Raw genomic sequence first — 12,917 nt, 5'->3', positions numbered from 1 at the left:
GACCTTACTGAAGCCTTTTACGTAACTAAATGGTTCAAGTTTGTGGAACAAATCTGCAAATTTACTTCACAATGAATTGCTAACTGCATGTTCAAAAATGGTTCAAATGGCTCTAAGCACTATGGGACTTGACATCTGAAGTCATCAGACCCCAGACTTAGAACTACTTAAGCCTAACTAACCTAAGGACATCACACACATCCACGCCTGAGGCAGGATTCGAACCTGCGACCATAGCAGCTGCGTGGTTCCGGACTGAAGCGCCTAGAACCGCTCGACCACAGCAGGCGGCCTACATGTACTAAGGTGAGTTTTCAGCTTCAAAGGACCTGATGACAAGTCATATACTACTTAATCACAAAAAAGAGAAATGTGAAATCAGTTAAATATCGATGTAATCTACATTTTGAATGTGACAAAAGGCAGTCATTGTAAGCAACATGTCAGAAACAAGTGAAATTTCAAACATGCTTACTTGTTCTCCACAGATCCCTGAATGCAGAGATCAAGTTCATCTGTTAAAACACACCACCATCTTTCAAAGGTCATCACTTTCTGGAAATAGAGGAAAGATAAGTCTTAATTATTGCATAAAGTATATCATTGATCTAAGTTTTATCTATACAGTGATCATTTCTTACTCGTGCAGTTGGTTGCACAACCAAGTCTCTTTTCTTTGCTGCACGAAATGGATGGAATAATTGTACTGAGATAATCATAGTTGGTTTACGGCCAAAGTGACTCAAGTGGCCACTTGCAGCACTGTTGGTGCTGGTCATGCAAAATTTGTAAACAAGGTGTCTCATAATAAGTAGCAAAAATAATCAGTTTCTACCCTCAGTAGATTTAGATTTATTTTTAAAGGTCTTACCAAGCTATGGTAAGTAATGTACGAGGCAAGGAGTGAAAGAAAGAGGGGTGATACAAGGTGAGGAGGGGGGGGGGGGTGCTAAATGTTATGCCACTTTCATGGGAAAATGTTTTTGAAATAGCACTGGAGATAACACATATGAATAAACAATACTGGAGCATTATTTTACAATGTATTCAGTGCAGTGCCCCCCCCCCCCCCCCCCCCCCGGCCACACAACACACACTTTTTCACTAGCACACAATATTTTGTATAAATGAATTTTCTTACCGGAATACAACAAATTGAAAAAAAATATGTGTTATGTCTTCTTCTTCTCAAAACATTCAGACAAAAAGTGGTCTATTTACTAACACACTCCTTTACTTTTATCTTGTACACTCAGGGTGGCTACATAAACATGCTATTTACAGAACTCTTTTTTTTAACTATGACATCCCTCGGATACTGACTGTAACCTGTATAGGACTGAGAGCTTCATAAAAAACAGATGGTGTTCTTCCAAGTTCCAACCAGATACTAAACTGCTGAATAGGTGATAGTATGAAGCACGAAGGCTTTCTGCTACAACTGTGGGGAATGTGCAAAAAAAAAAAAAAAAAAAAAAAAAACATAGCTACAATTAAATTGCAAAATAAGTAAGTCTCTTTTATAGCAAATTGTTTGCCTTCTAAGCAAAATTAGTCTAAATCAATCACAATGGCACACACATTGATGTATGAATAGCCACATGAAGCAACAAAATTACTATCCTAGCAGCCGTCCTGTTTTGGAAACCATTAACAACGCGCTATCTCAATAAAAGCGATTTTCCTTGTGGCAATCAGCATAGGATGGTTTTTGAAAGTAGTGATAAAATAATCTGGTATTTGTGATCAAACAATTTGGTATGTGGAACATCAGCTCCTACAGAAACTATGTACCCCTTTTTACAGAAAACACCACAATTGCAACCACAAAAGCAATGGGGTAAATTTTGTCTTGGTGCTATCTTACAAGATTCGGGAGTGGGTCAAGAGGCAGGAAACTGTTTGATAAACAGGAAGAAAATAACATCTAAGGCCTACGATGTAACTTCCAAATGCTTCAGGATAATGTGTCAGACTTAGTTACATTTTATATGAACAATGAATAACATGGGAAGGCTATATTGCTATTCATCAAGGCAGCATTGAGTTACATTTTTTACAAACAATGAATAACATTAATATGGGAAGAATATATTGCTATTTAGCACATAGAAGCTGTGTTGAGCCACAGAGAGGCAAAATGAGAAGCCTGCTAAAATATTACAGCTTTCAGACGAAGTCCTTCTGCATTAAAACACACACACACACACACACACACACACACACACACACACACACATATTCACCCTAGCATAGCTCGCACACACATGACCACTGCCTCAGAGCACTAGAGTTCAACTGCGACTGTGACTGCATCTGCGTCTGATGAAACAGCAATCTGCTCGGATGGGGCGGTGTATGAAGACCTAGGTTGTGGAAGGGCGAGGGTGGAGTATCAGGTTATGGGTGGGGGTTGATACTGGTGCTGCCTGTGAGACTATCCAAGTGGGTTGCTAGGAGCAGCATCAAGAGACTGTGCTGGAAGAGTGTGGAAATGGGGAGGAGGAAAGGGAGGGTACAAAAGTATAGAAGAGGGAAAGAACTTATAGGTGCATTGGCAAGATAGGTATTGCAGTATGAGCTGGGAAGGGGGTAGGCAGGTGGAAGAATGGAAGGTGGAGGCGAGCGGGGATTCATGAACAATGGATATATTGTAGGAAGATTTCCCTGCTTGTTAGCCTGTTAGTAGTCATGCCCATGTAGAATGCGGCACAGTGGTTGTAACTAAGTTTGTAGATCTCACAGCTGCTTACACAGATGGTCCTGCCTTGGATGGGGTAAGAGAGGCCAGTGATATGATTGTAGTAGGTGGTAACGGAAGGCTGTATCGGACAGGTCTTGCATCTGAGTCTATTGCATAGATATGAGGCATGTACCAAGGATTTGGGAACTGGGGCAGACTAGGGATGGACAAGTATATTTCATATGTTGGGTGGGTGGTGGAATATCACTGTGGGAGGGATGGGCAGGATATTTGTCATTTCAGTTTTGACTGTCTCCCGACCTGTCCTGAAATATCCTCACTACTGTCTTCCCCAACCCTCCCATAATGATATCTTGTTGCCCACCAGTCCTAGACAATACTCTTATCCATCACTACTCCTCTCTTGCTCCTAGCCCCTTGCCTCAAGGCTTATATCTGTGCAACAGACCCAGAAGCCATATCAACTCCAGTCCTATCACTGACATCTCCTATTTGATCAAAGACAGAGCCACCCGTGGAAACAGCCATACGATCTACCAAATAAGCGGTAACATCTGTGGCACATTCTATGTAGGCATGACCACTAACAAGCTATCGGTTTGCATGAAAAAGCTACCTTGTAAAAGGAGAGAAAGGGATAATATGACCAATTTCAGACCCATTTCTATGCCAACAGTGTTTGCTTAAGTTATTGAAAAGGCTGTGTATGTAAGGATAATTGATCATTTTATTTCACATAATTTGCTATCAAATGTCCAGATCAGTTTTAGAAGTGGTTTAACAACTGAAAATGCTATATTCTCTTTTCTCTGTGAGGTGTGAGGTACTGGATGGATTAAACAAATGGTTTCGAGCACTAGCCATCTTTTTTTAATCAACTACGGTGTTCAGTTGTGTTAATCACAAAATATTGATACAGAAGTTAGACCATTGCAGAATACAGGTAGTAGCTCACAGTTGGTTCACTTCTTCCCCAACCCCTACCCTACTATCCCTCCCACTCCTCAACCTGTGCCACCTCCTTTTACCTGTCACTCACTTCAGCAGTTGTTGCTCATGTCAAACACAGTCCCAGTCTGGCCTTAATAGCCACAGACAGTAGCCGTGTGTGTGTGTGTGTGTGTGTGTGTGTGTGTGTGTGTGTGTGTGTGTGTGTGTGTGTGAGAGAGAGAGAGAGAGAGAGAGAGAGAGAGAGAGAGAGAGAGAGAGATAGAGAGAGAGAGAGAGAGAGAGAGTGTGTGTGTGTGTTCTACTTCTGAGGAAGGACTTTGTCGGAGATTGTACATACTTCCAGTGCGCTTTTCATTGTGCTGGCCCGCAAATCAATGACTCTTCTATGTTACGAGTAGAACTCTATCCTCTATATTATTGTTCTTACATCCTGGACCTTCCATTGCTCAATCAATAATATTTGTAACTATACAAGCTCTCAGGTAATTTAGTTACCATTAACAAAAAGTCATATCAAATGAGTATGTGAAGCAACTACCAGACCACATTAAATGAAACAACTGAACACATACACTTGACAGCACAAAAAGTTCCCCACCCCTCAGAATTCTAAGCCTTGTCATATGCATGATTTGACAACACAGGATGCAGACACTGTAAGATGTAGACATTGTCTTTCGCTTGAGTTGTTAGAGTGCTGTACCACTCGTGGTCTAGTGGTAAATGTCATGCAATGTAGATGCAAAGTTGTATGCTCCAGTCTATTCATTCCTTTATTTTTTAACTGCAGTTTGACTGCCTGATAATAGTGTGAACCTGATGAAACCTCAAAGGTAATCTGCTTCACTTTCTAACCAAACAGTAATAACAAAAGAGCCATCAAGATCACAACAGTTTATGCTTAAACGTTTCCTCACCCTACATAACCACTGCAACCCAACTGCTCACCACCAGGCATCTGACACTGGTTGCAGTCCGAACAGATGAATGTGGTGCATCTGCATTTGGAGTACATTTATGCTCTCACACTGATAAGCATGAAATTATTTATTAGCATAGTTGGATTTTCTGCCGTAAATAACTTTAGTAAACCAAGTGAACATGGAGCTACACAAAAGGTATGAGTGTATCTATCAACTGTCATTTTCTAATTTAAAATTCTAGTATTTGACTTGCAGTTATGAATTGGATTTTTCATAATTTGATCTTTTTAACATTGTTTATGCATTATAAACTAAGTAGCATGAGGAAGATGTCCAATATATGTGACATACTGTTTGCTGTGGGTTTAACAGAGGGGTGAATGCACCTTGAAGCATTAGTGTGAAGTGTGGAACGAGTGATATTAGGAAAACCACATCAGAAAAGGATTTTCTTGTTTCTTTCATTCTGGTATGAATTAATTTCCACATTCATGAAGTTTCAATAATTGATATATGTGATGAACTGTTACTATTTAACTTTCGTGCAACATTAGCATTCAACTGCCAAAGTTAAGAAGTCAATAACAGAAGTACAACATGCCACAATTAACAGCAACAAAAATCAAACTGGTGTCTATTACCGCATTTTGGTTTCAGTGTCATCAGTTCACTCATAGAGCTTCCCTATGCCATAGCTATCAACATTGAGAAGATGCTGTTATAAAAGACATGGCAAATATGGAGGCTCTTTCACCTGTCAGTTAACCCCAAAATGAAAAATATGTCTAAAGTGTTAGACCCTTTCCTCTTGCATCTATTTCATAACACTTAAACAATATTCATAAGATTCAACTACACACAATCCAGTTCATAGCTACACATCAAACATTGGAAGTTCAAATAAGAAAATGGCAACTGATAAATATATTCACAATAACCTACACATGTGTAACTGCATGGTGTCCACCCCATTTATCAAAGTTATTTCATGCGGAGAATCAAACTACACAAAGAAACAATTTAAATGCGAGAGCAGCAAGGTACCAAAAATATGTCCCAATGAGCTCAACTGGTCAGATGGTGGCTGGCATCAAGAGACCAGTGGCAGATGGCTGGTTGCTGCTCTATAGAAAGAAAACTCTCGACTATAATCTATTCCGATCTTGATGCAGCCATGAGCTCTTGCACAGAAGATTAGAAAGTGAAGCAAATTATCTCTGAGTTTCCATCAGACTGATACATTAAGTACACAGCCGAAATGTGGTTAAAAAATAAAAGAATGAGCGGACTTAAACTCTCAACTATGCAAATACATTGTGCGACATTTACTACCAGATAAAACACTGAAACAACTCGAGTGGAAGACATCATTTCCTCCAGACACATACACATACTATAGTGTTCCCAGATTGTGCAGACAGCCAGACTTAGAATTCTTAGAGGACAATTAATTTTTGTGCAGTCAAATGTAAACAATAGGTTTATCTGGGCTTGCCCAACTTATACAATACAGTATTACAGAAAAAGTATTCAGTATTATATTTACAGACTGCAAGAATGAAAGACATAAGCAACATGTAGACAACATTTTAAAAACCCAATATTTCTGATAATGTTAGTAATCTTCCAAGGTGTTAAGTTGCCTCCGATCACCAGTTATTTTGGCAACAGAGAATGTTGCTGTCTTCAGCTGATTTCTGTGGGATGGACTGTTACACAACTGAGTTCACTGGGTAAAAATTTGGCTATCTATTGTGTTGAAACTAAATGAAACAGCACGCATCTGCAGGATACGTGCAACAAAGAGTGGGAACCAACTGCTGACTGAAAACTACCTCAGTATGAAAGCCATCTTGAAATACAAACTGTGGTTGGTTAAGTAGCCCATAATGAAGGAAAGAAAACAAAGTTCTTCTCCTGGCAGAGAGTTGACAATGATATGAAGAAAAGTTTGTTTTAGTTATGCTGAATAAAATATGTGTGAATAGCTCTATGTTCTAGATTTGACCAATTTCTTTTTACATGGTGAGTTAATTGTGAGCAAGTTTTACCATGCATTCATACTATTGATTCACCTCAATAGCTAATTAATTCCCTACCTTCAGTGTGGATGTACACTTACATTCAACCTCCAGTGTGAATATAAAATCAGCGAGAAAGTACGACATGGACAGGGACTGCTGATGGGTGCCACTGGGTAGCAGTGAGAGTCTGCTGGGGAGCACGATGAGATAGTCTGCGTTTTTGCAATAAACACTGTGTCCAGGTGACATTGCGGTTAATGTGACGGCCTAGTAACCAGAAGATCACAGGTTTGAGTCCCTCTACAGCTTGCATTTTCACTAATCGCTGCTGACTGTGTAAAGTCTCGATGCAGCTACTATCATTAGTCCCTTCCCTTTCTCTGCCTTCCTCTCCCTCCAACTACAATTGCTGTCATAGCTGCGGATTCAGTGTGGTGTGTGTTCTTCCAGAAATGTCAAAAACAATTGACACCATGCTCATATAATAACTGAAAGTACTTCCTCAGGCTTCACTACTTCAGAAAAACCAGAAGAAGAAGAAAATGAACGTTACATTTTTAGGTAATGCCTGCTGAAATTGTTATCAGGGGGATGACACACAATCCCCATGTGTGACATTTTCTTTATTTTACACTGACAGTACCATATTAAGTGGTGTTGGCCATTATGACATATTTTTTGTTTTAGGAGATTTCCTTCTGGTGGCACACAGTCCACCTTTTTTCACTTTGAATGATCCTCTGTTTATGTGGTTTGTTCTTCTTCAGTATTCTAGTAAGACAGTACTTAATCTTAACATCTACATTTGTCAAACCATTGGTCATACTTGCATAACCAGTTGATATTATCATTCACAGACTCAGTACTTGTAGCTGACAAGCTATGGAAGAAATACATTTGTGCAGATGCTTCAGCTGTTGATCTGCACCTCCCCCAACATGCTGTGGTTGTCCACAACAAAGTCTCCATAACTACTTTTGTCCTCCCCAACCACACCATCTGCACAGCAGCTATGGTCTAGGTTATTTTGTGTGCACTGAGCAAGACTTCAGGAAGTATTGTAAGCTATTAGAACAAAGGTGACTGACTTGTTTATCCAATGAATCTTCAGTACCTTCAAAGCCACCATAAGGGTGACTCTTCAAATTATGGACCAATTTCATACACTTTCCTGCTTAAGGAAGTACCAAGATCATTGTGAAATGTAGAAGAGACCATTCCTACCTAAGGGAAGAATGCAGGTTTCAACATGTGATTTGATCACATAGTGTAAATATTTGAACAAACTATCTGTTGAGGATATAAATCATACATAAGCTTCAGCATATACATATGTAAGAAATAAGCAATTCAATCTAGGCTCAATGCTTCAATGAGGAGTATTCAAAGGAACATTAATTGCTGTGTAACAAATGAAAAGTATACAAACAGCTTTAAGGTATTACAATGTCTGAAATTTATTTAATCATCCTGTGAGATGCAGTAGTCTTCTTACACTGTCAAAATGCAAGCTTATGACAAAGCAAGCTGGGATCTTCTTACTTCCTCTTGTTTTGTTAACTGCCTCCTTAAATTCATTTTTTTTTTAATTTTTGACTAATTACCATCAAAATATGTAAGTATAATCTGCAATTTCATAAAAGAGAAAGGTTGGCCCTCAGTTTTAAAGAATATAGCACCAGATCTAAATTTGTGCTCCGTTTTATGTCTGTAATTGATTTTCTAATTTATTTTGACAATTTATTGTTAATATCTTCTGTTATAGGATGAAATCAGTAATCGTTTTGTGGCTTAGATTCTATTGCTGACTTACAAACAAATATAAATTCTGAACTAATTATAAACATTTGCAAAAAGAATCACTAGGATTCTTGAAGTACTTATTTGGCTCTATTTGAAAATATATTAACAAATCCAGCCCTTCATTAATTCCAAAGTAATTAACAGGTTTGTAAAAAGTATTGTTTCTATATCTATATCTGTTAATTTCATCATTTAAACAAATAATTCGGCTTAACCCCTGTGTAGAACAAACTGTTAAAAAGAACCAATTTTTCAATGTATTCACTTAATTTAATGATTTATGTTTTAATTGTAACTTCTGCAACTTAAACACTGAACAATGTGTAGTTTCAGTGCCTATTACTGAGATTATGTATAAAGGCCCAATTTTTGGTCCCGAGACAATCAGTTCACGGGCAATTTTCAGACGAGAAACCTGTGCTGGTTAGGTCAACAACAATGCATCAACATAACTGTGAAATACGTGTAATAGGTCATGTGTTAAAACAATGACAGTGTTTATTCAATATGTAGCATATTATTCTGCAATAACTGTGTGATCAGGTTTTTACTGCTCATAGGTGTTCAACAGTAAACTACAGTAGCAGTATGCTGATGTTTGCCTGAATACTATTAATGAGGTTCATCAAAAGTTAAACAATAGTGCACTGGCCATATTAACTGTGTTTATTGGCAGGTCGTGAACAGTGAAAGTAAAGAACTAGGAACGCAACTATGCACCTGTTGGATACATTATTTACAGTAGTCAGTGTTGAAATTCCACTCCCCATTTTTCAGTCAGTAACACAACGCAATATGTTGACACCAAGGACCATCAAAAAACAAATAAAGCAGGTGAACATCATGTATGGTTCCCTTCTGGGTGATGATTATCGTAATTGGGCACAATAAACTAGGACTCACGAACTATGAACACTAACTCAAGAACAGTTTACAATACAGTGATTATAACGAGGGAAGGGCAACAGCAAATCAGCGAATCGGTTTCATGGCCACAGTATGACAGCAGCCAATCAGCTAGTGGGTTCTATGGAAGCAGCCATTGAGTACAGGAGCAGCAAATCAGCACGCACATAGACGCAGCTGTGCAGACGATGAATCGAGATGATGATTACTGCTGCTGCAACTGCAGCAGCAGCAGCAGCCGCAGAAGACGAGTGAATAAGAATAAGGTAATTTCATAAAAAAAAGTCATTTTATATTAAATTATGCATAATGAGTGGCCTTAATGAACAAGACAGTGTGATGAGAGAGAAGGGACAACAGGGAACTGGTTCTGTAAAAAATGACATGCATGCAACTTTGAATGATGGGGACGAAAGCCCTATTGTAGATGAAACAATAAAAGCGTCATGTACACTGTATGGTGATGGAAGTGAAATGGATGAAAACAGTACTGAAGTGGATGAAATCATTAAGGTTAAGGGGGAGTAGTGAAAGTCAGCAAGGGCAACAGGTTAAGGCAGACGAAAAATTGGAATCAATGTTAAAAGGAATTATGAGTAGTATGTGTACGAAAGAAGACATTATTAAGGTGGAAAAGATAACTCATAGCATTAGAACTGACATGGTTAGCTTCAAGGATGAATTGGAGAAATAAATTAAAAAGGAGATTAAGGTAGTCAACTCTAATCTTTCAGAATTAAATAAGAAGGTTGAGGCAGTAGCTAACGATTCTGATGAAAAGATAAAGAAAGTAGCACATAACACTAATGAGAAATTAACATTAATGAGTAGTAAATGTGTAGAAGACAGAAAGAAGCTTTGTGATGACTATAGTAGGAGGGTGCAGGCTTCCGGAAAACAGCGTAAAGACGAAGTCAAAGCAGCCAGGAAATTTTGTGCTGAAAACAGGGTTAAACTTGAACCAAATCAATCAGATTAAAAATGATTTAGAAACAGAAGTGGAAACCAAGTGTGCAGTAGTGGTAGAGGAAAAACTGGTAAAAGTAAATAATAATGTAGATTCCAAATTGGCTGATATGGAAAAAAAGATGGAAGAAATACAAAATCTAAAGTATAGAATATGTAGTGTCCCAAACAGAACTTCATTTGTTAGTTGTAACAAATTTAATAGTTTTGAACCATATGTTCAAGTGCATCCATAGGATCTCATTAGAAAATTTAATAATTTGCTTGAAACATGCAATCACAAGGAGAAAATGTCATTTGTGAGAGATTATTTTAAAGAGGTAGCTCACAGATGGGCAGCTCAGGTAGCTGATAGTTGTACTTCAGGCATAGTCCATAACAATACAGGCAGGGTAGGAAAAAATGTTACCTTCATAGTCTCAGATGTTATTGAATTTAGTTTATATTTCTGCTCCAAGATACAGCCCTCCAAAAATGACACTGTGCATACCATTTTGAAGATGTGAATTTTTGATAAAATTTTAAAATGCTGTATCTCTGGAACATCTCTAGATATTTTATTGATTTTTTTTATTTGAAAGCTAATTGCTTTATAATTACAAAGAAATCCTCCATTTGGACTTACCTGACAAAGTTCTTTTACTATAGCATTCTGAACTTTTTTTATTTAATTTATGGATTTTTTTTTTCAGAATTTCCAATCTGTAAAACTTTGATTTTTTTCTGTTGATTAGTACCATATTATTTTACATTCCCTGAAAAGGTGAGCCTCCACTTTTCAATTGAACAGGTTTCACAAACAATTGAAATTTTTGCCATACATAAAGCATGTTTTATTATCACATTATCACATAACAGGCTCATAAAAATCAAAAACTACCCTTATTTAACAAAATTTTAGTAGTTTGAAAGATGAGTAAGAGACACATTTTTCAAGCATTTTAAATGATTCCAAAACATTTGCGAAAGGTCCAAAGACTTAAAAGTTTCAGTTTATATAATTTACGTGTACTTTGTTTTGTATCGAAATTAGCCAGTTAATGAACTAAAAATGTGTTCCAGTGCTTCAGTATCTTCCTTTAATATAGAGTGATGCCTTCCTGTTGAACCAACAGGAACTGAAGCACTTGAGAACATTGTGAACAGAAGGTGAGCACTGATGGCATTGTTGCTGTCCTTCAGCTGGACACTTACATCCAGCAACTGGTCCATTTGGTAGCATAAATTTCACTACAATTTCGTTTAACTCATAACTAGTGTCTATAAATCTCTGCAATCCCAGTCACACACACATGCCACAAACATCCCCCTTCTCAGGTTGTGAACCTGAATATTATCCTACTGTTTCTGAGGTGTTGGCTGAATGAATGAAATGTCTTCTTTCTTGCTCTTTAAAGTGAGTCCAAAAATGTGTCTTCTGAATTTCTTTCACAGGAGTAATTTTTTTGGACCATTCTTCTTTTTTCTGCTCACAGAATTCCTTGATTTCCTCTTTGTACAAAAGAATGAGGGCTGCGGATGTGTAAGATTTCACAACTCTCATAAAATCCTTAGCATTCTGTATTGCAGCTATATTTGGAATGGAAAGATTATGTTTTGTAGCATGGTGCTTCATCAGGCCTCCTACATCACAAGACCCTTTCCCGAGACCAGTAGCACTGTGTACCCAATCAGTTGGCACAAGTGACTAACTCAATTCAAACAGCTGGTAATGATTTTTAAAATGATTAAGAGCACCATCAGAAATAATAACAATCTTCTCTGTTTGCAGTTGAAGAATTTTGTGCACTGCTAGCAAAGCATGTGCTGAGTCACGTCCTGTGTCATCACTTATAACTGTAAAACTTGTGGTCTTGTTTTGAAAATGTCACTCCTATAAAAATTGAAACCTGGTCATTACACCAATGGTACCCCTGTTTTATGTTACAGACTACTAATGAGTTCACACACCTAACAGAGACGTCATATGTCATGTGATCCAGTAAGTTCTTCAAAGTTACCACACAAAGTTCAAAATTCATGCCGTACACACATAAATAGACATCTCTAGGTGGGTTGGAACTACCCACTTACATCGTAGTGCTAAAATTTTGATCTTCCGATATGTGAAGTTGTATTGTTGCTCTTATAAATTGCAAAAGTTTCTTTAATACTGTAAGTCATGTACCTCTACACTTTCACAAATTTTTGACCTTCACCTGTTAGTGTTATAGTGTCTTTTTTGTTGGCACTCTGACAAGAAGAGTCCCATTTATCTTCCAGATAAAATGACTGCACTATAAGAATCTGAGCTGCTTCTACAGGATGACCATAATAGGGATCTGGTCTTCCAAAGATTCCTTTTACAGACTTCACATTTCTTGATTTGTCTACCATGTACTTTGATACTGATGGAAAGTGGTTCAAAATTGTTTTCTTTAAAAATGTCTCTGGAATAATAGTTAAAACTTGCGCCTTTTCACTGTAGGATGCACAGTATACAACAGCTGAATTGATATGTGTGAAAAATTCCTGGCTAGAGGTGTAAGAGGGCTTTGATTCATTTTCTTCTGAATTTCTACTTTTGAGAGTATGGTCAGTTTTGCTGTAATGTATTCTTCCATAGCTTTAGTAATTTTTCTGCACTTTCTTGATGCATAG

General features: G+C 37.7%; 1 long non-coding RNA gene across 1 annotated transcript in view; it reads right to left on the bottom strand.

Moving 5' to 3' along the window:
* Positions 1-473: 473 nt before the first annotated feature.
* LOC126427286 (uncharacterized) overlaps positions 474-12,917 on the bottom strand; it is a 113,546-nt gene continuing 101,102 nt past the window's right edge. The window contains exon 3 of the long non-coding RNA XR_007576620.1: positions 474-555. This is a non-coding gene — a long non-coding RNA (uncharacterized LOC126427286). The remainder of the gene's footprint in view (positions 556-12,917) is intronic.

The sequence above is a fragment of the Schistocerca serialis genome, chromosome 11 (genome assembly GCF_023864345.2).
Source record: "Schistocerca serialis cubense isolate TAMUIC-IGC-003099 chromosome 11, iqSchSeri2.2, whole genome shotgun sequence".
Classification (NCBI taxonomy): Eukaryota; Metazoa; Arthropoda; class Insecta; order Orthoptera; family Acrididae; genus Schistocerca; species Schistocerca serialis.
The sequence above is the reverse complement of the archived record's forward strand: the minus strand, read 5'-3'. Positions and strand labels throughout refer to the sequence as shown.